Source organism: Pelophylax lessonae (assembly GCF_965119305.1).
Source record: "Pelophylax lessonae genome assembly, chromosome: 2".
NCBI classification, from domain to species: domain Eukaryota; kingdom Metazoa; phylum Chordata; class Amphibia; order Anura; family Ranidae; genus Pelophylax; species Pelophylax lessonae.
The window spans coordinates 194216326-194243772 of NC_138769.1; the positions used below are offsets into that span (position 1 = coordinate 194216326).

The 27447-nt window shown below is 45.5% G+C and overlaps 1 protein-coding gene across 1 annotated transcript in view; it reads left to right on the forward strand.

The window, feature by feature from the left end:
- Positions 1–518: 518 nt before the first annotated feature.
- Positions 519–27447, forward strand: part of STS (steroid sulfatase) — a 396147-nt gene continuing 369218 nt past the window's right edge. Inside the window, exon 1 of the mRNA XM_082247742.1 lies at positions 519–737. The gene's annotated coding sequence lies outside the window, so the exon portion shown is untranslated. The remainder of the gene's footprint in view (positions 738–27447) is intronic.

The window sequence follows — 27447 nt, forward strand, 5'->3', positions numbered from 1 at the left end:
ATGTAGTTCCAAAACATCTGGGGTGCCAAGATTCGCCATTACTAGTTCAACCAATAAAGGGGAGAAAAAAAAGAATTATAAAATCCCATTTACACAATCCTATACCCACAATCCTTCGTCTCAGTCATCATAGCCTAGGCCAGAATTTATTAAATAAAAACAAGTTTTTTTTTTCTTCCAAAAGTTGTTTCCTGCAAAAGTAAAAACAAGTTTTTACTTTTCAAATAATGCGTATACAAGAAGAAAGAATAGGCCGGAAAAAGGACTTTAAAAAAAAAAATGGGTAAAGTTCACTTTTAAAATACCAGTTTGATTGTGAAAGTTTTTGTTAATGATCAAACACGGTTTAATTGCACCGTATGATTTTAAAACTGTGCCTTCATCCAAATGTAAATATTTCCAGATAAAAATGAATCCAAGAATGAAGAAAGGAATGTTTAACTGTGACCTATTTTTTTTTTCTGTTTCCCTGCAAGATTGCACCAATCACAGCTGTTGTATCAATAACAGAAGGCAGGAAGCAGTCACAGATTAGCTGCATGTTGTTTAAGTCTCACATTTTCAACATTTTCCTTCCTGCACTGAGCGAACGACCATAAACAGTATGAGGAATCAATAAGAGCAGAAAAAAATAAAAAAAAGCAGACGTGTTCCTGAGAATCTAGAATAACTGATACAGTCTTTGCAGTATTTTTAAAGCTGTGTTGAAAACTATCCTTTAAATCAAGGAGTAGCTGGTAAGTGACTTGGGTAATGTGATCTGATAGAGGGGTGTGTATGACACACTGAGTAGAAGCCTTGCTGTCAAGTTCAGCTGGCCATATTATTGTTATCTGCCTGGGCTTTCTTTGCTCTGAGAATAACAGTAATGTGAAATGCTTTCTACATTGTTATTTGGAAGGGATATATTTTATGTCATCCGGTTTAGCATTGCTTTGTATGTTCTTTGTGTGGCACAGAAGAAAAGACTATTTAAGCGGTGAGATAAAATTGTCTTCTCCTATGATTTTTTAACCAAGAAAAAAAAAGACTTTGATATTTTGGCTCAAAGATCTGTTCTTTAACCACTTCAATACTGGGCACTTTCACCCACTTCCTGCCCAGGCCAATTTTCAGCTTTTAGCGCTGTTGCATTTTGAATGACAATTGCGCGGTCATGCAACACTGTACCTAAACCAAATTTATGTCATTTTTTTCCCCACAAATAGACCTTTCTTTTGGTGGTATTTGATCACCACAAGGATTTTTCTTTTTTGCTAAACAAATAAAAAAAGACCCAAAAGTTTGTTTATGTTATTCAATTTTGTAAATAGATATGTTTTTTTCCTGCACTTATGAGGCCGCACTGATGAGGAGGCACTGATGAGGTGGCATTGATGTGGTGGCACTGATAGGCAGCACTGATGGACACTGATATGTGCCACTGATAGGTAGCACTGATATGCAGCATTGGTGGGCACTGATAGGCGGCACTGCTGGGCACTGATAAGCGGCATTGATGGGCACTGATAGGTGGCACTGATGGGCACTGATAGGCAGCACTAATGGGCACTGAGGAGGCACTGGTGGGCAATAATGGGCATTGGTGGGCGGCACTGATAGATGGCAATGATGGGCACTGGTGGGCAGCACTGACGGGGAGGGCACTGGCGGGTAGCACTGATGGGGAGGGCACTGGAGGGCTCCCTGAGCCCTGATTGCCATCCCTGGTGGTCATGGCTGGGCATCCCTGAGGTCATGTGTGGGCATCCCTGGTGGTTCTAGTGGCACCCCCCCCCCCCGCACTGCTCCTTCATTACATGTGATCTCCTGTGTGGATGCGAATTCAGCCATACACTTTGTATGGCTGAAATTCGCACTGCACCCGCACCAAAGACGCACAGGAGGCATTTTTTCAGCCGCATCAGGATCGGATCGCACAGTGGTTCACACTTGTGCGATCCGATCCTGTGCTAACTGTCAGATCGCACTGCGATATGCGATCAAACTGGGGGTGTCGTTAACATTTCATTGACACCCCCTGCGTATCGCATATGGCAGTGTGAACTGCCTCTTGTGCGGATGCGATGCAGGAACAAATTCGCAGCCTTCCCACATCGCACAAGTGTGAACCGGCCCTTAGGCTTCAATCACATAAAATGTGATTACTGACATTTTTGTGCACTGCATAAATGCCAGTCGTTGCTACAACAGTTTTCAATGGGCACCAATCACACTATGATTGCCCCAATGCCAGAGCCGCACTGAAACTCTTTGTCAGGCACGCCTGAAGAAGGGGTCTGGTGCAGCCTATAAACATGGCACTTCTTTTGCGATGTGAACTCTCTGCAGTAAAAGCTTTGGTCTCCATTCGAAGATCCATGGTGTGCTGGCGAATATGTGCATTGATCTTTGACAGGGGTATTGAATTAAAATTCTTGGAGGTCCGGCCAATAAAATATTTATGCAGCAGAGGTCTGAGTCTCATGTTTGTGCTATAACTTGGTTTCATCACATTAGAGCCCCTCCCCATTACATTACAGTTTCCCCTTTTACATCAGTGTCATCAGTCCTTCCCTACATCACAGCCCCCCTTTACACTGCAGAGCCCCTTTTACATTGCAGAACCCTCGCTTTACATCACAGAAACCCCCCTTTACAATACAGCCCCTCATTTACATTACAACGTCCCTTTACATCACCGTACCCCACTTTATAATACAGCACCCCCTTTACATCAGAGCACCCCTGTACAATAAAGCCCCTCTTTACAATACAGCCCCTTTACATTACAGTGCCTGCTTACATCACAGCCCCCCTTCGCATCCAAGTCCCCCCATTTTACATCACATCCCCCTTTACATCACAGTGCTTTTTTTACTTAAATGTTCTCTGTCCCCCTTCACATCACAGCACCCCCACCTTACATCAGATACCTACACCCTTTATGTCAGCCCCCCTTCCTTGCACCTCAGTCCCCTTCACAGCCCCCCTTCCTTGCACCTCAGTCCCCTTCACAGTCCCTCTTCCTTGTACCCCCTGTAACTTGCATTTCAGTCTCCTTCACAGCCCACCTTCCTTGCACTTCAGTCCCCTTTGCAGCCCCCCCCCTTACTTGAATCCAAGTCCCCTTCACAGACCCTCTTCCTTGCATCCCAGTTTATATCATAGCCCCCTTCCTTGCACCTCACTCTCCTTTACAGCTCCCCCTTCCTTGCACCTCAGTCCTCTTCACAGCCCCCTTCCTTGCACCTCAGTCCCCTTCACAGCCCCCCTTTACTTGCATCTCAGTCCCCTTCACAGTCCCCCCTCATTTTATCTCAGTTCCCTTTACAGCCCCCCTTTCGAGCACCCCAGTCCCCTTTAAATCCCCCCTTAACTTGCATTTCAGGCCCCTCCCCCTACTTGCATCTCAGGCCCCTTCACAGCCCCCTCCTTTTATCCCAGTCCCCCTCCCTTCCTTGTATCCAAGTCCCCTTCACAGCAAGGCCCGTGGTCTGCCATTTAGTGATGCCTGATCTATGATATCCAGTGTCCAACAGGTAGTCACTACATATGAGCCTAGTGATCCAGGAATGTGTGAGACAGGAATATAGAAATGGTAGTACAGAAGTTCTGTACAACCAGCCTGCCCACACATGGTTCAAAATTCAGCAGATGGTTTAGTACTATACTCTGGGCTGAAGGAATGGACACAGATCCCACCCATTAAAGATTCACAAAGGGCTAAAGAGACCTCTGGGGCATCACAGCGTTATCCCTTCTTTATCAGGGACTAAATCAGTTTTTTTTTATCAAATGACCTAAGGTGGCAGAAAGAGGAGGAGCCTATCTTCTGTGTCATCCTGGAGGATTCCTGGAAAAGGAGTCATCAGAGATATCCAAGTGAAGGAGTAAAGTGGAGCGCTTTAACCACTTGCCGAGCAACCGCCGTTGATATACAGCAGCAGGTTCCCGCGAATCGCTGTACCTGTACGGTGGTTCGTGGGAGCGTTCCTGGGGGCGCGCGTGCATGCCCACTCGCCAGCGGGGAAGCTGATCCATGAGGCCGGCATCCACGATTCCCCCCCAGGCATCTGTGATTGCTCCACGTAATGAGAGAACGGCGGTCTGCTGTTGTAAACATGGCAGACCGTTGTTCTCTCAGATATCAACACCGAGCTCCTGTGTTCCACCTATTTAGGAACGCAGGTCTCTGTGTTGATGTCACACACAGTTAGAAAACACCCCCTAAGCTCACACTTAACCCTTTGATCCCCCCTGGGTTAGCCCCTTCCCTGCCAGTGTCAGTATTACTGATTACTGAAAGAAATAGTCCTAAAATTAGGGCTATCTACAGCGCTTGCTAAAATATAAATCAAAAACATAAAACATAAATCTGTGCAATAATATGTATATATAAATCTGTAAACCCGCAAATATAAGTGCAAATGTGCAAATTGCTTGTGCAAATCAATTTTCCAATACCTATGTCCATGTGTAGATTAATTAGTAAAAAAGTTTTTGTGTACCAAAGTATATAAAAAAATAATATCAGAAAGTATATGAAAATTATAAGCAAAACATCCGTGCAAATTCCTTTTCTTAGGTAAATGTGCAAGTGCTCTTTCAAAATGCAAATAGTGACTGGTAAAGTGCAGGTGCTTGAAGCCTTCTTCCCGTGCAGTAATTTATAAGATGGGTAACTTACCAAATGTAGTGGGTCTCATATATCTTATAATATTGAGACCAATCACGCTTAATGGTAAGTTCCCTTTAAGATCTTCCTATGCCGCTGGCGGTTTTTCCTCCTCACAGTTCCATGAGGCAGCTCAGGTAGTAGCAATTGAAAAGAAGATAAAACTCCAGATAGTGTAATATTGTAGGTTCAAGGTTTATTCCCAAAAATTTCAAGGTTTAACAACGATTTCAGCAAGTTCCAGCAAGGACCTAGTGTGCTGATGTCCGTGACATTCAGTACGACCATGCAGAGTGGCGAGCGGAGGTAAATCCGGCTTGCGTTCCAATGGTGAGTCACGTGAGTTACGTTGTGCGGTCCACGTCCTATTTATATTCAATAACATTAACTCCTAGGCGCGGGGAGTACCACCTTTTTTTCGTAAAAGGGTATTTGTTTTTATTACTTATTACTGCAGTAATGTCACTGGTCCCCCCAAAAGTGTCAAAAATGTCAGTTAGGGGTCCGCTCTGTCCGAAATGTCACAGTCCCGCTAAAAAATTGCAGATCGCCGCCATTACTAGTAAAAAATTAAATAAATAAAACTGAAATAAATCTTTCCCCTAGTTTGTAGACGTGACGCAAACTTTTGTATCAAAATACACTTATTGGGATTTTTTTTCCAAAAAATATGTAGCAGAATACAAATTAGCTTGAAAGGCTAGAAAAACATGATTTACGTTTTGTTTTTTATTGGGAATGTTATATAGCAGAAAGTGAAAAATATTGTTTTTTTTTTTTTTTCAGAATTGTCGCTCTTTTTTTGTTTATAGCGCAAAAAATATAAAAATCACACAGGTGATAAAATACCACCAAAAGAAAGCTCTATTTGTCGGAAAAAAAAGATCAATTTTATTTGGGTACAGCGTCGCACGACCGTGCAGTGCCGAATCGCAAAAAATGGCCTTTATGATTTATGTCATTTTTATTTATTTTTTTACAAGTAATGGTGGCGATTAGCGGTTTTTAGCAAGACTGTGACATTGCAGCGGACAAATCGGACACCTAACTAAAATTTTTTACACTTTTGGAGGGACCAGTGACATTACTTTAGTAATCAGTGCTAAAAATATGCACTGTTACTATACTAATGACACTGGCAGGGAAGGGGTTAACACCAAGGGCGATAAAACGGTTAAATGTATGCCTAGGGGGTGCTTTCTAACTGTGGGGGGGGGTGGGCTTGTGGAATCAACACAGGGACCTGCATTCCTAATTAGGAGGAACACAGGAGTCCTATGTTGATTGCTGACAGAACAACGGTCTGCTGTGTTTACAACAGCAAACCACCGTTCTCTCTCCACGGGGAGCGATTGCGAGTGCCCGGCGGCAATTGCGGTCATCTTCCCTGCTGGCGAATGGGGCTCCCACAGTCGCTCCTGCGAAGCGCCGTACGGGTACTGCGTTTTGCGAGAACCTGCCGTCGTATATCTGCGGGGGCTGGTCGGCAAGTGGTTATAAAAGGCTTTTTTTGAACACATATGAGTTTGAATATATCAAAATTTCTATAGAAGCATTTTTTGGAAACAAGTTGCAATATTATTGATTTGATGGTTTGAAATGTTATATTTTTCACACCCTACAGTGATATTTTATTTTTATTTTATTGTTTTGGAAACACACTTTTGTGGATAAGATCAAAAGGATTGTAAGGTGATGTGTTCACTTAAATCGCTGGTTTATTACATTTTTTGGAGTTGCAAACACTAGGGAGTGTTATCTCAACAGCAGCTGGAGGCACTTTTGGTTTCTGGCTTAGCGCAGGGAAGAAGTGTTTGTTTTTATTCCGTGTGCTGTTTGTTTGCCTTAAGGCCCGTACACACGTACCGATCGTCGGCATACAAACGTCGGCGGACGAAAGATCTGCCGATTGTAGGCTTGTTAGTATGGTGCCTCCGACAGCCGTCAGCGCACATTCTGCCGACAAGAGTCTGTCTTGCAAGCATTAAAATTTTTGTATGCCGACACCAGAGCGGCCGATTGTTCGCCAGTCAGTACAGAATTCGGACGACAGACCGCAGATTTGCAAGACTGGGCATGCTCAGAAAAGAAAAAACACAGGGAAAGTTAACCATTACATGACATCACTTCTGCAGTCGGCTGTAGTCGGCGGACAAAATTCTTGTGCTGTCTTTGCACTTTTCAACAGACACCGACATCCCGGGGAGAAAAGACGGCCGATCGTTCGCTGACGATCGGTACGTGTGTACGGGCCTTTAGGCCCCTTTCACATATGTGCGCCTTGTACTGCGACTTGGGACTGCAAAGTTGCATGACAAGTCGTACTCTATGAAGTACCGTTCATATCTCTATGACTTCAAAGTAGTCCCTGGACTACTTTGGCAGATTTTAATGCATTTTGAGGTCCATAGACATAGGCATTGGGGGGCATGGCTTGGCACGCGGGAGAGATGGCCGCTTGCTAAAGGAGCTCCGGGACCGGTGCAGCTCTCCGTCCTCACTACGGCCTTACAGCGGACAAATATGGGCAGAGTTTCCAAGATGGGCACAAACAGTAAAGCCCCGTACACACGTAGCGATTGTCGGCCGAACGATCGGCCGTCTTTTGTCCGAGGGCTGTCGTGTCTGTTGAAAACTGCAAAAGACTGCACACGAATTTTGTCGGCCAACAACAGCCGACTGCAGAAGTGATGTCATGTGATGGTTAACTTTCCTTGTCTTTTCTCTTTTCTGAGCATGCCCAGTCTTGAAAATCTGCTGTCTGTCGGCCGAAATCTGTACTGACTGGCGAAGAATCGGCCGTTCTGGTGTTGGCCAACAAAAATTTTAATGCCTGCACGACAGATTCTGTTCGGCCGAAAATGCGATGTTGGCTGTCGGAAGCATCATACTAACAAGCCTACAATCGGCCGTCGGCCGAATATTTACGGCCGACAATCGGTACGTGTGTACGGGGCTTTAGGCCCCTTTCACACAGCGAACCGTTCAGATCCGCCTGTCTGTTTTTCAGACGGATCTGAACGGATACCCCATGTATCTCCATGGGGCATCGGATGTCAGCGGAGACATGTCTGCTGACATCCGATCCGATCCTTAAAATCTTGACGGATGGAAACCCTATTTTCCATCCGTCCAGCGGATCGGATGGGATTGGATGAGAACAGACAAACGGTCCGTTCCCATCCGATTCCCCCATAGAGAACAGTGGGGACCTGACAGCTGCGTTCGTACACAGCGCGGAGACAGAGCAGCCATCTGCCTGCTCAGCAGGGGATCGGCGGATTGATCCCCCGCTGAGAAAAAAACGGAGTCTGCTGACAGACTCTCCTGTGTGAAAGGGACCTTAGGGGCATCCCTGAATCGATCGATCGTGACCAAATCAAACCTGCTTTAACCTCCATCTTGAACGGCCTCCTGGATAGGCCTGCGGAATCCCCCATAGAGTTTGATAGAGCTCTCAGGCCTAAAGCCCCAGACACAGCTCCCCCCAGGGATATTATATGTTGTTTTGACATAGGCATTGATTCAAGTCCATTCAAAATCGCTGTAAAATTGCAGCAGAAAAAATGTGGCAAAATCGCACGACCTTTAGGTCGCATAAGTGTGAAAGGGACCTTACATTGTAATGAGACACTCACATGTTGAGGCTGCTCAGTTCCCACAATTCCATTCATTTATTCACCTCGCTTGTCCCTATTCACCAAAAGGGACAAGGGGCATGCAGTGTTCAGTTAGTGTATTCCCATCTGCTCTGTGTTGCATCAAAATTCAGGCATGCTAAAGTAATAAAAAACATGTTCCAGCTCTGTCAGTGAGCTCTCTGTATGTCTGTGAATGCTCTGCCTGTTTGTGGCTGTGTCAGATCTAATTACTGCACCTGCACCAGTGCTAGACTGGGAGACCCAGGGATTTATAGTGTCTTAACAGGAAGTGTTTTTTTAGACTATAGACAAAGAATATGCAGTGCCATGCAGCATGTCTCATATCTGAACACAAATAGAAATTGCCAGGGCTTTTTTTCAGCAGGAATGCATTTCCGGCACCTCCAGCACTGAATGTATGTAATGGAAATGGGTACTGGGGTATGCTGGCAGGAATCTATTTTTGTATGGGGGTATATTTTTACTGTAGGGATCAGTTGCTGAGAGAGGGATCTATTGTTGCTGGCTGCTGGAGGGTCTATTGATGTTGGCTGCTGGAAAATCTGTTGTTGCTGCTGGAGGTCTATTGTTGCAGAGGTGAATCTTATTGTTGCTGGGGTGGTATTTTGTAATGGGCAGTCCATTGTTGCTGGGGGGAATAATGTTTTGTGGGGGATCTATTGTTGCGGGGGTGGGTCTAGTGTTGCTGGGGACATCTATTGCTGGGGGAATCTATTGTTGCTGAGGTAGGTCTAGTTTTGCTAGGGGGTATCTATTGTTGTTGGGGAATTTATTGTTGCTGGGGGTCTATTGTTGATGGGGTGGGCCTAGTGTTTCTGGGGGTATCTATAATTGCTGGGGATCTATTGTTGCTGGTTAGGATCTATGTTTGCGGGGGATATATTGTTGCTGGGGTTGGGTCTAGTGTTTCTGGGGGTATCTATTATTGCTGGGGTGGTGTCTACTGTGGCTGGGATGGGTCTAGTGTTTCTTGGGTATCTGCTATTGCTAGGAGGGACCTATTGTTAAAGGGGAGATCTATTGTTGCTGGGAGTGGGTCTATTGTTGCTGGCTGCAGAGGATCTTTTTCACTGCTTTTCTTGTTATCATTACCAAATACCATACAGATTATTTACTTGATTCTGTATTCTCTAAAAGGGATGGTACTGGCAGGTGGGTAGGGGGTTGGAACCAAGGGACACTGCTCAGGGGTGGGTGGGGGGCGGAGGCAAGGAGTGACTCAGAAAGGGGAGTCCATGCACCTATTCTCTGAGAAAAAAAGCCTTGGAACATGCTGACAGAGGAGATTTACTCTACTATATGTAACGGGGTTTTGAGGGCGCCCCCTAGTGTCTTTGGGGTCCCTAACCCTAGTTAACTCACTATGCCTGACAGGCGGATCCTGAGACTCCGCTATCTGGGAGCTGGGGTACATGTCTGCGGCAGTGTCTCCACCCAGTGGGGCATCCGGGGTAGGGATGTGGGGTCCCACTGGGAACATACTTGGTGCAATGAGACTGACACAGCCTAACTGGAACTAACTTTATATAGTAAGTAGCAAATGAACCGACATACATGGGAAAATACAATAGAGTAATACAGATAACAATGCAATGTGGATTTTCCTCACCCACCCACTAGCACACATGCATCCCACCCCCTTATCTTCGCCCTAATGGCCGTTGGTGCACATAGGAGAGTTGGGGCCCTTATAAGTCCTGCTCTGCAGGGTCACTGAAGCAGCCTGAGATGTGCAATGTCCACTCTGGACCTCAGAGTCTTTACTGTGAGTGAGGAGACAGGTGCCCTGTGGTGATACAGGGAGAGGCTTGGCTTACCCTCACAACGCCATTAACCCGATCAGTCCGCTGCAGTCTCCTCTCACTGGATTCACCAGACGTCTGGACTCAGCGCTTGTCTTTGCCAGGGGTCCCTCTCTCAGCTGGTGTGGTCTTGGGTGAAGCAAGTTCTCTCAGCAGGATTCTATCTCTGTGCTGCAGTCTTTCCCAGCTAGTAGCATGTCCTTTCTCTGGCTGAGCAATGAGGTAACCTCTAGAAGTCTTCCAGGACCTGCTTCCTCAGAGCTGTGCAGGAAGTCCTCCCAGGACATTAATAGGTGATAAAACCTGAGCAGAAGGATAAGAAGTCATCCAGAGCGGGTCTCTATCTCCCTCAGTGTTCTCATCTCCTCACACACCACTTCCTGGTCACACTGTGATGATGATACAATCATGTGGCTGAAAAGTCCTGTGATCAATGCTCAATGTTTTATTAACAGCATACTGAGTCCATCTGCCATCTACTGGGCATTTCAGATAATACAGCCCATGTAAAAATCCACAGGGTTACATGCTCCCCCTTGAAAAATACTTGCCTTCCACTGGCAAGTCCTAGCCAGGGGGCTTAACAAAAATTCAACAGAAAAAGGTTTAGCATACATACAGTACAGTTAGCACAGTAACATCCTAGCTAGCTAGTTATCTAGGGTAAAGAGTCACTAACATTTACCACTTCAGCTAGTGCATGTAGGAAAGTGGCCATTTTAGATGCCGCTTGTGTCAGCGAGGCATAACTGGGCTCTCCTATATTATCATAAACTAGGGCCCTAGGGGGTTGCTGCACTGTGTCTCAGTTCTTGCTGTGGGAGAGGATCTTGGGACATCAACTGTGGAACTTCGACTCCTGCCCTCGAACTAGAGTCTCTAAGGGAAGTTCCAGGCACAAAACATGGACTTTCTGGATTCAGCCTTGGAGAACTTTGTGAAACCACAGGAGTTAAAGGAGGCAATTGCTGTGTTTCTTCAGCGGGTGATGACCACCACTGATCCTCTGCACTGGGAGTTCCTGGGGTCTCCTCTGCCCCATTTCCAGGACTCTCTGCTGGGTTTTCCCTCAGTTCTTCACTAATCTCCTCCTCTTCATCAGCATACACAACTGGAAGCAGATGGTTTCTATGCCAAGCCTTTATTCGGCCCTCCGGGCCCCTAATGTTGTACACTGGCAGCCCTTCCAGTTTGGACACAGCCTCAAACAGGGTATCTTTCCATCTGTCAGCCAGTTTGTGTTTTCCAGGCACACCTAGATTCCGGAGAAGAACTTTATCCCCTGCTTGAATCTCCCGATATCTCACCTTAGCATCATACCTTCTTTTGTTCCGTTCTTCCATTTTTGCTGCAGCTTGGGTGGCCAACTCATAGGCCCAATGAAGGTTTTGTTTGAGGTTCCTCACATATTGAAAGTGTGAAGTTGAATCTGTTCCATCAGGAGACACTCCCAAACGGACATCTATCGGCAATCGAGCTTCTCTTCCGAACATTAGGAAATAGGGTGAGAACCCTGTAGATTCATGCCTTGTACAGTTGTATGCGTGGACCATGGCTTCCACATGTTTACTCCAAGACCGCGTCTCGACTTGCTTGAGAGTCCCTAGCATATCTAGGAGGGTCCTATTGAACCGTTCTGGCTGTGCATCGCCCTCCGGATGATAAGGTATGGTTCTGGACTTCTGCACCTGCAACATGTCCAACAGCTCCTTGATCAACTTACTCTCAAAGTCTCTACCTTGATCAGAGTGTATCCGATTGGGTAGTCCATAGTGAATGAAATACTTCTGCCAAAGGACTTTGGCTACAGTCACAGCCTTTTGATCTTTAGTGGGGAAGGCTTGAGCATATCTGGTGAAATGGTCCGTTACCACCAGCACATTTCCAATTCCCGCTGTATCGTTCTCAATGCAGAGATAGTCCATGCACACAAGATCCATGGGTCCTGTACTTTTCAGATGACCCATAGGGGCAGCTCTCACAGGCAGGGTCTTCCTCTGGATACACCTCCTGCATGTCTGTACATGTTGCTCGACATGTTCCCTCATGCGAGGCCAATAGAACCGATCTTGTACTAGGCCATAGGTCTTGTCCACCCCCAGAATGCCCATGTTGATTGTGGAGAGCTTTCAGGACCATGCCACGGTATCTGTGCGGTAGTACCAATTGTTTTCTGTCAGGGTGATCATGATACTTCACGACCCTATATAGTACTCCATCTTCGAGATGTAGTCGGCTCCATTCTCTTCGGTATAATTCTCTTTGACTCACAGGTAGAGAAGTCAGCAATTTAGGATTCTTAGTCTTTTTATTGCTCAGATAACTATCCCAATATATCAGTCCTGCGCTTGAGCCTTTCTCTTGTCTTCTGTGGTTATACTGGACCACTGTTGAAGCATGACTGGAGCATGGAACACCTCAGGCACAGCTTCCGGAGAGTGGCTAATGGAGTCTATCCCTCTTAGCTCGGCAAATTCTTCTTGACCACCACATACATCTGACAAAAGGCTCCTACCCCCGCCCCAGGGATCTCTTCCCACTCCTCTTCTTCTCGGTGAGGAGGGAGTCTAGGTCTGCGGGACAGGGCATCTGCGCTGACATTCTTGGGCCCAGGCTTGTACTTCAGGCTGAAACTGTAGCTTGACAAGGCAGCCAACCACCAATGTCCTGTGGCATCCAGCTTAGCTGTAGTCTGTATGTAGGTAAGTGGATTGTTGTCATCCTTACTTCGAATGTTGCTCCATACAAATAGTCATGCAGCTTATCCACGATGGCCCACTTGAGTGCCAGAAATTCCAATTTATGAACTGGATAGTTCTTCTCTGTACCTGTAAGACTTCTACTTATGTAAGCCACCAGCCTCAATCCTTCTGGATAACTTTGGTGCAGTACACCCCCTAGGCCTTCCATACTGGCATCCACATGGAGGATATATGGTTTCTCAGGGTCTGCATAAGCTAAGACAGGAGCTACTGTAAGTCTCTTCTTCAATGTCAGAAAGGCGTCTTCACATCCTGAAGTCCATTTTGCTCCAAAGGGGTCTTTAGGATATGGTGCCTTAGCACCCCTTACGTCAGAGGTAATCCTCAGCAGGTCATGTAACTCTCGAGCAATCTTTGAGTAGTCTTTCACGAACCTTCGGTAGTAACCACAGAATCCGAGAAAGGACCGTAACTCACTGATGTTATTTGGTCTTGGCCAATTCAACACTGCTTCAATTTTAGCAGGATCTGTGGCTACTCCTTCAGCGGAGACTATGTGCCCCACATAAGTGACAGAGTTTTGGGCAAATCGGCATTTGTCCACTGATAGCTTCAGGCCTTCAGCTTGAAGTCGATCCAACACCTTTAGCAACCTTTGTTCATGTTCCTCTGGCGTCTTCCCGAAAACAATTAGGTCATCTAGATACACTAGACACTCTTTGGGATTCATATCCCCCACAGTTTTCTCCATCAGAAAAGTAGCAGGAGCTCCTGTGACTCCCTGTGGCATTCTGGTAAACTGGAAGAACCCCAAAGGGCAGATGAAAGCTGTCTTTTCCTGATCCTCCTTCTTCATGGGTACCTGATAATATCCAGACCTCAAGTCAAGCACACTGAACCACTGGCTGCCAGATAGGGCATTCTGGAGATCCTCTATCCGGGACAAAGTGTACTGATCTGGCACAGTCCTCTTGTTCAGAGTACGGTAGTCCACACATAGCCGAACTGAACCATTCTTTTTCCTCACTACCACAATAGGTGAGGCATAGGGGCTCCGGGACTCTGTGATGATGCCTGCTCCTTCCATCTGCTGGAGTATGTCCCGGACATCTTCCACATCTCGAGGGGGTATTCTTCTTGACCTTTCTCTGAAAGGAGTAGAATCAGCAAGTCTTATAGCATGGGTGGCACTCTTAGAACACCCCACGTCCATCTCTGCTCTGGAGAACACTCCCTCTCGGGTGGCCAGTTTTGAACGAAGGCGGTCTTTCCACTGCTGTGGTAGAGGAGAATCTTCTAGATCAAAATCTAAAGGTGTTTTCACATGATCCTTCTGTTCTGCACACACAGACATGATGGACAAAACTTGATCTAAAAGGTGTATCACACCAATCTTCTGATGACGATCAATCCGGATTTCTGTGGGGGTTAAATTCTGTACCATCACAGGAAAGCTCCGACACCACCTTTTTCGCCAATCTTTTACCTCAGGTATGAGAGTCCAGCCCTTCTTCTGATCCTCTTCAGGCAGAGACTCCATAAGGTATTGTCCAGTTCCCCCCAACATTTCATGGTGCATTGAGGCTATGGCTCGTAAAGTTTTGGTCTCACCAGGCTTCACAAATGCAGGTTCTGTTCCTGAATAGTGGCACAACCCTGGTTTTGTTTCAAGGGCTAGTCGTTGACAATCTTTTCCTAGGACAGGGCTGACCTCCATCAATCGGTCTAAAGAGACATCTCCCACTTCTGTCAGATAGGCCCTGAATACATCCTGTACCATCTTTGCATTAGTACCCAATATTATTGGGGCACACACTTTCTTGGCTGCAGGGCATATCAAAGCTTCCAGCTCCATAGGATATATCATCCCAGTGTTTAACTGGGGAATAGTTATGGTCACTTTTATGCATCCCTCCACAGGTTGAGCTTGAGACCCAACGCCCCATAGCTGAAACTCTCCTGCAGGTTCCATAGGAATGTGTTTCAAATGACGTTCATAGAAGTCTCTGTAGATAATGGTGACTTGAGAACCTGTATCTAGCAACGCTGAAGCATGAATTCCTTCTACTTGCACGTGTGTCAAAGATTTAGGCCCAATCTTGGCCCCAACAGATAGACTATATGTAGGCCGGGACTTCCTTCGCTTGTAAGACCTGGTCATTTGAGCCTCCTCAAGCTCGGTTGCCAGCACCTTCACATCCACCTCCATTGAATTCACAGGGCACTCCCGCTGAAAATGCCCTGACTTTCCACATTTAAAGCAGTCCCCTCGGCGGGGTGAATCCTCAGGAAACAGCTTTTTCTGAGTCTTCCTGTGTTGCCCCCCACTTCCAGGGGGAGGATGTGCTCTCTCTGGTGGTGATTTGCATAAGAGCTCCAATTCATCCACCTTCTTCCTAAGAGCTGACAGTTCTGTATCCTCTTTCTCCTTCTGTAGGGGTGGACACATCTGGTCTTCCAATCTCCTGGCTGTTTTTATTAATGTGGAATAAGGCAGAACTTTATCATCCAACTTGGCTCTCAGCAGAATCATAACTGGATTATTGATCAAACCACCTCTCTGAATTTGCTTGGATAGCCGAGCATCCAACTGCTCCTTTATGGAATAACTTTCCTAGCGATAGCTGTAACCGGTTGATATAGTCAGTGGCTTTTTCATGATCCTTCTGCTTAGTGGCTAGGAACTTAACCAATGGATCATCCAAATCTTCTGATTTCCCATAAGCATCCTGTAAGACTCGTAGATAGTCGTGCACAGTAGCTTGCCCATTTACTCCCTTGTACAGTCTTATCATGTCTGTAGTGGGAAAACGAAGACTCTCTACCAACCGCTGTTTCTTTATGGTATCCGTACATGACCATTCCTCCAACAACTGCATAGCATTATCCTTCCAGACCTCAAAAGGCTCTTCTCCTGCAGGAACAGGCTGATTCCCAGAAAACACCTTTAGTTTACGGTAACTATGGGTGTGGTTTGCCGTCACTATGGCTTCTGAGAGTTTCTGTAGTATGTCCGATACATCCCTACCTCCTGTAGGCAGGGTGCGTACTTCAGGGTTGTCTGGTTTCAGTAATGCTGCAGATTGATGAAATTCTGCTTTAGGAGTAATCATCCCCTGTCCTGCAATAGGATGGGCAGCTTGTTGAATGGCTCCGGCCTTTCCGGAGATGGGAGTCAGGAGCTTAGAATAATTTTCTGTGACATAGTCTTTCTGTTCTAATTTAAAGGGTGGTTGCAGTGAGACCCTTTCTTCCTTATCAAGGAGAGCGTACACTAAGGAGCATCCTTCATCCGGGGCTCCATATAAATGAACGTTGGTAGGCATCTCATGGTCTCCCAAGTCCGTATGACAATATATTAACATGTAAGTTTGGCCTTCAGAATCCTGCAGGATATCCCTGATGGTCGCCATTTCTATTCCCAGTCGAATTTCTATACACAAGATGACGTGATTCATCTCACAGCAGGAGGGGACTTTGCATAACATCACAGCTTGCTGTAATGGTACATTTCTTTGCTGGGCCCACTCTTTTGCAAAGGAGGGAGTGTCCTGAGGACTTAACCTATTCTCACTGGTTGTACCCCAATAGATCTCAGCAGTGCCTCCATATGTAACGGGGTTTTGAGGGCGCCCCCTAGGGTCTTTTGAGTCCCTAACCCTAGTTAACTCACTATGCCTGACAGGCGGATCCTGAGCCTCCGCTATCTGGGAGCTGGGGTACATGTCTGCGGCAGTGCCTCCACCCAGTGGGGCATCCGGGGTAGGGATGTGGGGTCCCACTGGGAACATACTTGGTGCAATGAGACTGACACAGTCTAACTTGAACTAACTTTATATAGTAAGTAGCAAATGAACCAACATACATGGGAAAATACAATAGAGTAATACAGATAACAATGCAATGTGGATTTTCCTCACCCACCCACTAGCACACCTGCGTCCCACCCCCTTATCTTCGCCCTAATGGCCGTTGGTGCACACAGGAGAGTTGGGGCCTTATAAGTCCTGCTCCGCAGGGTCACTGAAGCAGCCTGAGATGTGCAATGTCCACTCTGGACCTCAGAGTCTTTATTGTGAGTGAGGAGACAGGTGCCCTGTGGTGACTTACCCTCACAACGCCATTAACCCGATCAGTCCACTGCAGTCTCCTCTCACTGGATTCACCAGACTTCTGGACTCAGCGCTTGTCTTTGCCAGGGGTCCCTCTCTCAGCTGGTGTGGTCTTGGGTGAAGCAAGTTCTCTCAGCAGGATTCTATCTCTGTGCTGCAGTCTTTCCCAGCTAGTAGCATGTCCTTTCTCTGGCTGAGCAATGAGGTAACCTCTAGAGGTCTTCCAGGACCTGCTTCCTCAGAGCTGTGCAGGAAGTCCTCCCAGGACATTAATAGGTGATAAAACCTGAGCAGAAGGATAAGAAGTCATCCAGAGCGGGTCTCTATCTCCCTCAGTGTTCTCATCTCCTCACACACCACTTCCTGGTCACACTGTGATGATGATACAATCATGTGACTGAAAAGGCCAAGTCCTGTGATCAATGCCCAATGTTTTATTAACAGCATACTGAGTCCATCTGCCATCTACTGGGCATTTCATTTTAATACAGCCCATGTAAAAATCCACAGGGTTACATATAGGTTGTGCATAAAGGGCAACAAATGACACCATGTAACTACACGATCAATGCACATCTTATGCAGAGAAACCCACAAGGTGCAGGCAGGAAGGAAAAAAAAACAAACATTAGGCAGATAGAGAGACTGCCCTAAGGACCATATGAATCAGCCACCGGGGATTGGTTACTTAACAAGAATTGTCGAAATAGAACAAAGTCAATTATCACAAATTTTATTGTATAAAAAATCAATGAGTAAAAATACAATAGAAACAGGAACCACCCACCATCACCAATAAAAAAGACATTGTTGTCTTCACTGTGCAAACAGGTGCGCCGGAAGCCACGCTCACATCAAACAAATAACACGCTCATCCTAATAAGCTAATTGGGCATATAAGCAATATTTATAAGATGCATGCCAAAACCTTCTGGGATAGTAACTCCCATAGTGCATAAGGTGAAGGACAGGAATTAGTGGGCCAGTTTTCATACCAGTCACCTGAAATCAGAATCCGCTCACAGTCCGTTACTGTTGCAATATCAGAGTCCCAGATTCAATAAAGTTACCAATTGAATTGGGACTAGCATGGATTAGCTGTAGAAACTGTCAATGGAAAAAAATGCAAAAAGGGCAGACAGCTGCTGGCTATGTCAAATAATATGATGGTTCCACTTGAATTTTTCACATTGATTAGCAAACAAATGCACTAGACTGGGATGCTTATGCGGCTGGCCTTGGTGTGTCCAAATCGGAAAGGACCAATGTCACAGTCTGATCAGACAAACCTCAAACAGGTCAGCAGAAGGTAAAGAGCAGCGGATGCAAAAAAGGGGGAGAAATAAATGGACTTTGAGGGCACCGTAATAAAAAACATAACACTTTATTTGGGATAAGTATTAAAACCACAGAAGTGTATATCGACTGATCAACATGGACAATTTCATTGATCAGAGGATGCAAGTGATAGGTGAGTGGGGGGAACCTCACCACCTGGGACATACAGTGCAACAAACAATACAAGATTGCATTTAAATGATATACAAAAGAGAAATAGGGCGCTATACGCTGCACACAGACCGCACCACGGTGCAGGCAACGCAGAGCGTCCTGTACAATGTAATAACAACTTCCAAAAGGAAATAGGACAATATATCCAATTGCTCTACATGTTTCGCCTGGTGTTCAGACTTCATCCGGAGCGGTTTGGAATATAAATTCCATAGGAAGATGTTGTTGGAGCCAACCAATAGGCACCAAAAATAATAGACCAATCTTGTAATACGTAATCACGAGGGGTGATCTGTTGAGGTAGCTGGATGGGGAATGACCACCATGATGATCACTGATCTGGGTTCCTGAGGAGCATTTGGAGGACGCGCTGCATGCTTCTCTCGTTCTGGAGGAACTGCCTGCTATTTTACTATATGTCTTATGTCTGGCTATGTATGGAACAGGCATACCCTATATTGTGACTACCTGATTACCTTTTAATCTGACCCTAAGCAGCGCGTGCTCCTCCAGCTACCTCAACAGATCACCCCTCGTGATTACGTATTACAAGATTGGTCTATTATTTTTGGTGCCTATTGGTTGGCTCCAACAACATCTTCCTATGGAATTTATATTCCAAACCGCTCCGGATGAAGTCTGAACACCAGGCGAAACATGTAGAGCAATTGGATATATTGTCCTATTTCCTTTTGGAAGTTGTTATTACATTGTACAGGACGCTCTGCGTTGCCTGCACCGTGGTGCGGTCTGTGTGCAGCGTATAGCGCCCTATTTCTCTTTTGTATATCATTTAAATGCAATCTTGTATTGTTTGTTGCACTGTATGTCCCGGGTGGTGAGGTTCCCCCCACTCACCTATCACTTGCATCCTCTGATCAATGAAATTGTCCATGTTGATCAGTCGATATACACTTCTGTGGTTTTAATACTTATCCCAAATAAAGTGTTATGTTTTTTATTACGGTGCCCTCAAAGTCCATTTATTTCTCCCCCTTTTTTGCATTTCTGACATTCAGGACGTGGCACATGTCTTTCTATTTTATTACGCCCCTGTTTTTTGCTGCACCAGGGATAGGCGTAGGTATTCTATTTAGTAAAGAGCAGCGGATATTGAGCAGCAGCAAGAGCAAGCAGGCTCCGTATAGCACGTTGTATACTCACAGGTCATAGCCAAATATAATGCTGTATGTGGAGTGTATATAGTGGGAAGGGAATACTGTGCCAACGATCAAAATTGTCATAGCTGCTGACACTACAGACAACATTATAATTAATATATGAAGAACTGGGATTACAACAGGTGAGGGAAATTCTGAAACAATCTCAGCCTAGTGTGGGTGCAATACTTCATATGTGAAAATGAGATGAGAATGAATTAGAATATATAATACTCACTCCAATTTATGCCAACAAGTGAAGAATATGTGCATACATAATTATATGTGTAGAAATATTTCCAGGCCTTGAGCCCGATGCAGGTCTGCCATTGTTACCGGTGACACTTTCAGTACATTTAAGTTGTGAACCCAAGTGTGAGAATTGAGACAATGACCACTCCGGCATCTTTGGTTGGTTTTGTTTATTGTATTTTGGTGACAGGAGAAGGGAATGAGTGGGATACTCCTCTGGCTCAACTAGGTTAACTGGGACTTCATACAAAAATGCCCGTTGGCGCTGTCTTGATGCCAGCTGAATGCCGACCAACGCTTCCTGGCGTTTGAAGATACTGTTATGCTGGAACTTCGACTTTAACTTGTTTGTTAACTCAGAAGATCCAGGACTGTAGATCACTTGACTCCTGACACTCAATTTAGCTCAAAAGTCACTGAACAGCTCCCTTCAGTCCTTCACTGACTGAGGTAGCTCCTTGTCACTGCTTGTGCCTCTGCAACTCTTAACTCTGTACACTGCACACTGTACACATTAGCTCTTCAGGGCCCATCCGCTGGTGCCCCCTCTACACTTCAGGGTCCTCTGACTAGGCACCCCCTCTACACTTCAGGATCCTCTAACTAGGCACCCCCTTTACAGCTAGCTGACTTCTTGATCTCTGGAACCATCTCTGGAGTGGTCCCCTCTACACTTGGCAGACCCCTAGGGGCAGTTCACAGTACTCACGACTTTGGCAGGCTTCTGTGTTCCTCCACTGGTCTTTTAGCACACTGGATCCCCTCTGCAGCTCAACTCAGCATTCTCTGGATTCCCAGGCAGCCACCCGAGACAACCGATCCTTCTGACAGGAGGAGAGACAGCCGTACTCTCCCTTCCTGCCAAAGACGCTGTGTCATGCGTTCCCCTCAAACATATATCCACTCCCAGAATCCTCTGTTGCAGAATCTGCCTTCTGGGGTAGATACAGGCCTAAACGTGTCTCTGATTGGATTTTCTCCACTGCCCAATGAGAATCCTCTCATTGAGCCAATGGGGAGACTCCCCTCTCAGCAGACACACCTGGGAGACTTGACAGCCCAGCTGAAATGATGGCCCTGCTGTTAGGCAGCCAAGGCCCACTATACCTTTACCTAGCACCTACCCTGTAGGGTGCTACATCCACCCCACACCAAAATTAGTCAGGTCCCTCTGACTCTGAGGCAACAGCCTCCTATCAAAAACACTGACAAAAACAGGAGTATTCCACAAACCTGGAAAGGAGGAGAAGGGAAAAACAAATGTACAAATAAATGAAGGTGAAAAAATATAGCTTTACACTCTGCTGTACAAATATACAAACATTTTTAAGGTGTATGAGAACTGATGCACCCCCACCAAACAAACTCATTTGGTGAGAACTATGAAGAAAAATACAATATAAATCTCCTAACTAACTATCTCTAAGATGATCCCACCTATAGAAAGAAATGGAAGCAAAAGTTAGTCAACTGCATACACATGCAAGCCTAACTATCTTGACAGTTAAGTGGAAAGAACCTCCTTTTAACTCTTAAGGGCAACCTTTCCACTCCCTTCCCTGACTACCTCTGCCAACCAGTATCTTGACTCGCCGGGGTCCACTCCTTTCCGATAAGAAGTCTGTACCCTGTCACTGGCTAACTATTCAGAGTCCTTTAACGAAGTGAAGCACAGCGCCCTCTTGCTGTCTTTCGAAGTACTTCTTGTAGGAGCAGGGCAAGTCACAATTCTGTATGACCTGCAGTCCTGCTGAGTCAGGGAAGTAACACGGGGGTCTTGCAGGACACCCCCCACCAAAGTTCCTGGATACTTGAAATTTGCAACAACTTTGTCAGAACTGTGGACGATGTCCCACACAGTTATTTGTAATCCACAGAGACCCTGGTGGTGGGGTCTAGCATAGCAACATTCTCTCCAAGACCCTGGCCCAATGGCCCAAGGGGTCTGCACTAAACTTGAACACTTTCAAACTTGTGAATTCAGCATTATACTTTTTAAAGTTCCTTGGTCAGTTGTGATAGCCAGCCGGCCAACACAGTTTTCTTACTTTTTAGAAATCTTCTTTTAGACAAAACACTTGCTGCCCTCAAATATAATAGTCAGGGTGAGGGACCTGAAAATAGACTCCTTGCTCATTCTTGACTCTGATGGACCAGGCACGACCTGCTCCATCCGGTCGACGAACCTCCACTCTGTCTATGTAAATGGAGCGCCCAAAGTTCCATTGAGCTTTCACACTGTTGAACTTTTCCTTTAATTTTTCTCCGGGGAGTCCCTGTAAGGCTTGGGGAAAAACAAGAAATGCCAGATAATTTCGTCACACCAAAAGTCTCTGAATTTCTCTATCATTAGCATCACTTCCCTGGGTGCATACAGATAATCATATCTATACTCGAGTGCCACTTTTCTCTGCAACCACCTCCTGCATGCAAGATAATCGGGGGAGAGTCCTCCTGTTACTTCTCCCCTGTGGAGAAAATGGAGTACACACCTTTTGTACCATGTGTTCATAGGCCGCATTCTGGTCTCTGGCCCTGGCAATGTTTCCTGGAGGGGTGAGGTCTGGGATCCTTTCAACATATGCATCACAGAATCCCAATTTCTGAGCCAAGTCCCCCCTCTCTATGGCTTCCTTAGCCTCTTGATCAAGTGTCACTGCCATGTCAGGACATAGGGAGCTTCTCCCAGCTTCTGACCCCCAGTCCCACTCGGTTTCTTCTACGGATCCCCAATCATCGCCGCCTTCTTCTATTGATCCATATCTGTGTTGAAAAGATAGGGAATCGATGTGTACGGGGCATTTGTCTCCCTCACTGCTAGTGCTAGTAGGTGAGGCTTGAATTATTGCAGGTTTTTCAGGCTGCCGTATGCCAATGTGGGTGGATCCTGCCAGGACCACTGAGGTAGTTCTTTCCTCCGACCACCCTCCGATTACTGGTGCGGGCATAGATCCCCTCCCTATGGAACGCTGCAACCAAGTCCCCCTTCCACATATTGAAGGCCCACTGACTGCTGGCAGGGCCTCCAGCTGCATTATCAGTCACAACATGCCCCTCCCACATCCGCGGAGGAACTTGGATTCAGTCCCAGTCACCTCCTGAGTAAGGGCTGATTCCCATGTAACAGAGAGCTTTTTGGGGTCCCCACTCTTTTCTGCCCGGAGCAGCAGATAACCACACTTGACCCTCCGATTCCTGGAAACTCTTAAAAGCTGTGAAGGATACCTTTTTCCGCTCTGTTGGGGCTGGAGCGTTCTCCATAGCTAGGCTCACTGGTCTGTGGATTTCCACCATGCGCAATTGGTATTGTCGCTTCTCCCGGTCCTCAGTGATAGCGGCGTTCATCACCTGGGAAATTATGTCTGCAGGAGGATTGGGTCCATACAACGCCAACCGCATATGCACAGTCTGCATCAACTCATCCTCCAGGTTCGGGGCGACTGCTTTAGTCATACAGTCGTTTCAGTCCATTTCCATTAGCTCGGCCAGTAGTTCCTTTTTGGTACGGTTATTTGTGGGTCGGCCATGGTTCTCCAACAAATCCTTCAAGGTTGACGATTCAAGCCTCCGTAGCGTTTCTCCATCTGCTCATTCCGTTCTCTGAATTAGTTCATTCTCCTCTAGGGGAAAAGAACCATCCCACCTCTTGCCACCAGATGTGGCGCCACCCGGGTAGGAACAAGGGTCTTGCCGCCAGTGATGTCCTTTTCCCCTTAGTAGCGAGTTATGCTGTAGTAACTGTGGTCTCGGTAGCAATAAAAAGTAGAGAGGGGGAGAGGCACAGACAAGCAATACATTCAATAATGGGCACAGGGTGACCAAAATACAAAAAATCTGGGGACCCATATATACTGTCTGTCTTTCATCCCCAGTGACAGTGATGGCTAATACCATGCATTGCCCTTTGTTAACATCAGTGACAGCTTGAAGTCTTTTGTGGCATTTGTGGATAAGGCTCTTTATCTTTTCAGATGGAAAAGCTACCCATTCTTCCTGGCAAAATCCTCAAGTTCGTGTAAATTCTTGGGCTGTCTTGCATGAAATTCACGTTTGAGATCTCCTCAGAGTGGCTGAATGATTTTGAGGTCAGGAGACTGAGATGGCCACTCCGGAACCTTCACTTTATTTTTACTCTTTATTCACTATTTATTGTGTTTAGGATCATTGTCATGTTGGAACGTCCAAGTACATCCCATATGCAGCTTCCGGGCTGATGAATGCAAATTTTCCTACAGTATTTTTTGATAACATACTACATTCATCTTGCCATCAATTCTGACCAAATTTCCTGTACCTTTGTATGAATCTCCTTTGTACCCCAAAACATCAGCAATCCACCTCCGTGTTTCAGAGTAGGAATGGTGTACCTTTCATCGTAGGCCTTGTTGACTCCTCTCCAAATGTAGCGTTTATGGTTGTGGCAAAAAACCTCAATTTTAGTCTCATTACTCCAAATAACTTTGTGCCAGAAGGTTTGATGCTTGTCTCTGTGCTGTTTGTCATATTGTAAGCGGGATACTTTGTGGCATTTGCGTAGTAATTGCTTTCTTTTGGCGACTCAACCATGCAGCCCATCTTTCTTCAAGTGCCTCCTTATTGTGCATCTTGAAACAGCTACACCACATGTTTTCAGAGTCCTGTATTTCACCTGAAGTTATTTGTGGGTTTTTCTTTGCATACCGAACAATTTCCCTCTCAGTTGTGGCTGAAATTTTAGTTGGTCTACCAGACCGTGGTTTGGTTTCAACATAACCACTAATTTTCCACTTCTTAATTACTGGTTTGAACACTGCTGATTGGCATTCTCAATTCCTTGGATATCTTTTTACATCCCTTTCCTGTTTTATACAGTTAACCACTTGCCGACTGCCTAACGACGATTTACGTCGGCAGTCAGCCCCTCAGAGGCAAAGTGACGTAGATCTACGTCGCTAGCCTGTGAGGGTCTAGGGAGCGAGCGCGCGCCGCTGGAGGCGCGCTCCCGCGTGGTCACGGACCCCCCCGCGCGTGTGACCGGCAGACCCGATGTCCGCCGGTCACTCTTCGATCGCCGCTGCAGAGGGAGAAAGTCAGGCGGCTAGTGTAAACAAGCCGCCTGTCATTCTCCCCTGTGTAGAAACTGTGATCACACGGTTCTACTATGTAGGACCGTTGATCACTGTTTCTACAGCTCAACCCACAGCCAATCACAGTTAGAATCACGCCCCTAGGGACACACACAGCCCCTCCCTCTCAAATAAAGTTAACCCCTTCACTACCAGTGTCATTTTGCAGTAACAGTGCATATGTATAGCACTGATTACTGCAGTAATGTCACTGGTAACCCCAAAAATGTCAGTCAAGGGTCCGATCTGTATGCCGCAATGTCGCATTACCGCAAAAAAAATCGCAGATCGCCGCCATTACGCGTTAAAAAAACTGACAAAAATGTTTCCCTTTGTTAGTAAACGCGATAACTTTTGCGCAAACCAATCAAAATACGCTTTTTGCAATTTTTTTTACCAAACATATGTAGCATAAAACAAATTGGCCGAAAATGTTAAAAAAAAAATTGATTTTTACATTTTTTTTTGGGGGGAATTTCATATAAAAAAAATGTGAAAAATATTGCTATTTTTGCAAAATTGACGCTATTTTTTTGTTTATAGCGCATGATCAAAAAATCGCACAGGTGATCAAATACCACCAAAAGAAAGCTCTGTTTGTGGGAAAAAAAGGATGTCAAATTCGTTTAGGTACAGCGTTGCACGACCGCGCAATTGTCCGTTAAAGTCACGCAGTGCCGAATCGCAAAACACCCCCTGGTCAGGAAGGGGGGAAAATCTTCCGGGGCTTAAGTGGTTAAACTACCTTTTCCCATAGATCCTTTGACAATTCTTTTGCTTTCCCCATGATTCAGAATCCAGAAACATCAGTGCAGCACTGGATGAAAGATGCAAGGGTCTGTCAGGAGTCCAGAAACTCTTTGACCTTTTAGACACACACACTAATTACAAGCAAACAGATCTCAGGTGAGAATGGTTAACTTTAATAGCCATTCAAACACCTTTGTGTCAACTTGTGTGCATGTTATCAGGCCAAAATCACCAGGGTATGTAAACTTTTGACCAGGGTCATTTGGGTAGTTTCTGTTGTCATTATGATTTAAAAAGAGTAAATACAGTTGATTGATAATAAATGTCTTCAGCCAAACACTAACCCTGAGTGAAAGTAAAAGTTTTTGTGTCATCATTCATATTCTTGAAAAAATGGCCAAGAAATCATAAATTCTGCCAGGGTATGGAAACGTATGAGCACAACTGTATTAGTACTGTCCTGGCATTTTAATGCCCCAGGAAATAGGCCAGTACATCAGGATTGATTGATTTTTCAGGTTTACTATATATTCCATAATTTGTGGACTCTAGAATTTCCACATAAACCAATTAATATCCACTGACTTGGGTTATTTTAACCAAAGAAATGTAGCAGTATACATCTGGACCTACATTTAGTGCCGGGTCACACTTGTGCGATGCGGGAAGGCTGCGAATTCGCAGCCTGTTCCCGCATCGCAAACGCACATCTGGCAGTTCACACTGCCATATGCGGTACGCAGGGGGTGTCAATGAAATGTTAACGACACCCCCAGTTTGATCGCATATCGCAGTGCGATCTGACAGTTCGCACAGGATCAGATCGCACAAGTGTGAACCACTGTGCGATCCGATTCTGATGCGGCTGGAAAAAAGGGTCCTGTGCGTGTTTGGTGCGGATACAGTGCGAATTCAGCCATACAAAGTGTATGGCTGAATTCGCATCCGCACCTCCGATCGCATGTAATGAAGGAGCAGTGCGCTCCGAATTACATGCGATCGGCGCACTCGCTATAGTGTGAACCGGCACTTATGGAGAAAGAATATTTATTTGCAAAATTATTTAACAGAAATTAAGAAAAATGTGCCTTTTTGGTTTTAAAATTTTCAGTATTTTTTCATTTATTTAGCAACAATAAAAAATCCCAGTGGTGAATAAATATCACCAAAAGAACTCTCTCTATGTGTGTGAAAAAAAAACGATAACAATGTGACATTTGCTGAAAGCTGAAAATTGACACGGGCAGGTGAGGGAAACTGTCCAGTACTGCAGTGGTTAAAAAAGAGTTCAAGTAAAGTTCATAGTCGTGTGTTTGTGAATACTAAGATGGAATAATGAATGTGTGCCTTTTTTTATCTGTATCCAACCAAGTACTGTATAACTAGGCATATATTTTATTAAGTGCTAACGGATATAAATGTATCATAAACCAATGGCTGTAAGAGTACTGGGTTTCATTATTGCAATACTCAGCCCACTCACAGCAGAAGCAAACAGAAACTCATACTGGTACATCCGCATAATTCCTTTTTATTTAATTAAACCTTTTTTTAGGAGGTCCAAACATGGATTTGTAGAGTTTTGAAAGGGAAACTATAGTCGGGAAACAAGCATTAGTAAGCATAAAATTTTATTAGGATATAAGTTTTATATGAGCCCTAAAGTAGCTATATTGACGGATGCATATCAGCTCTCAGCAGCTGTGCACCAATTTTCATTTGCTTTTGTCAGC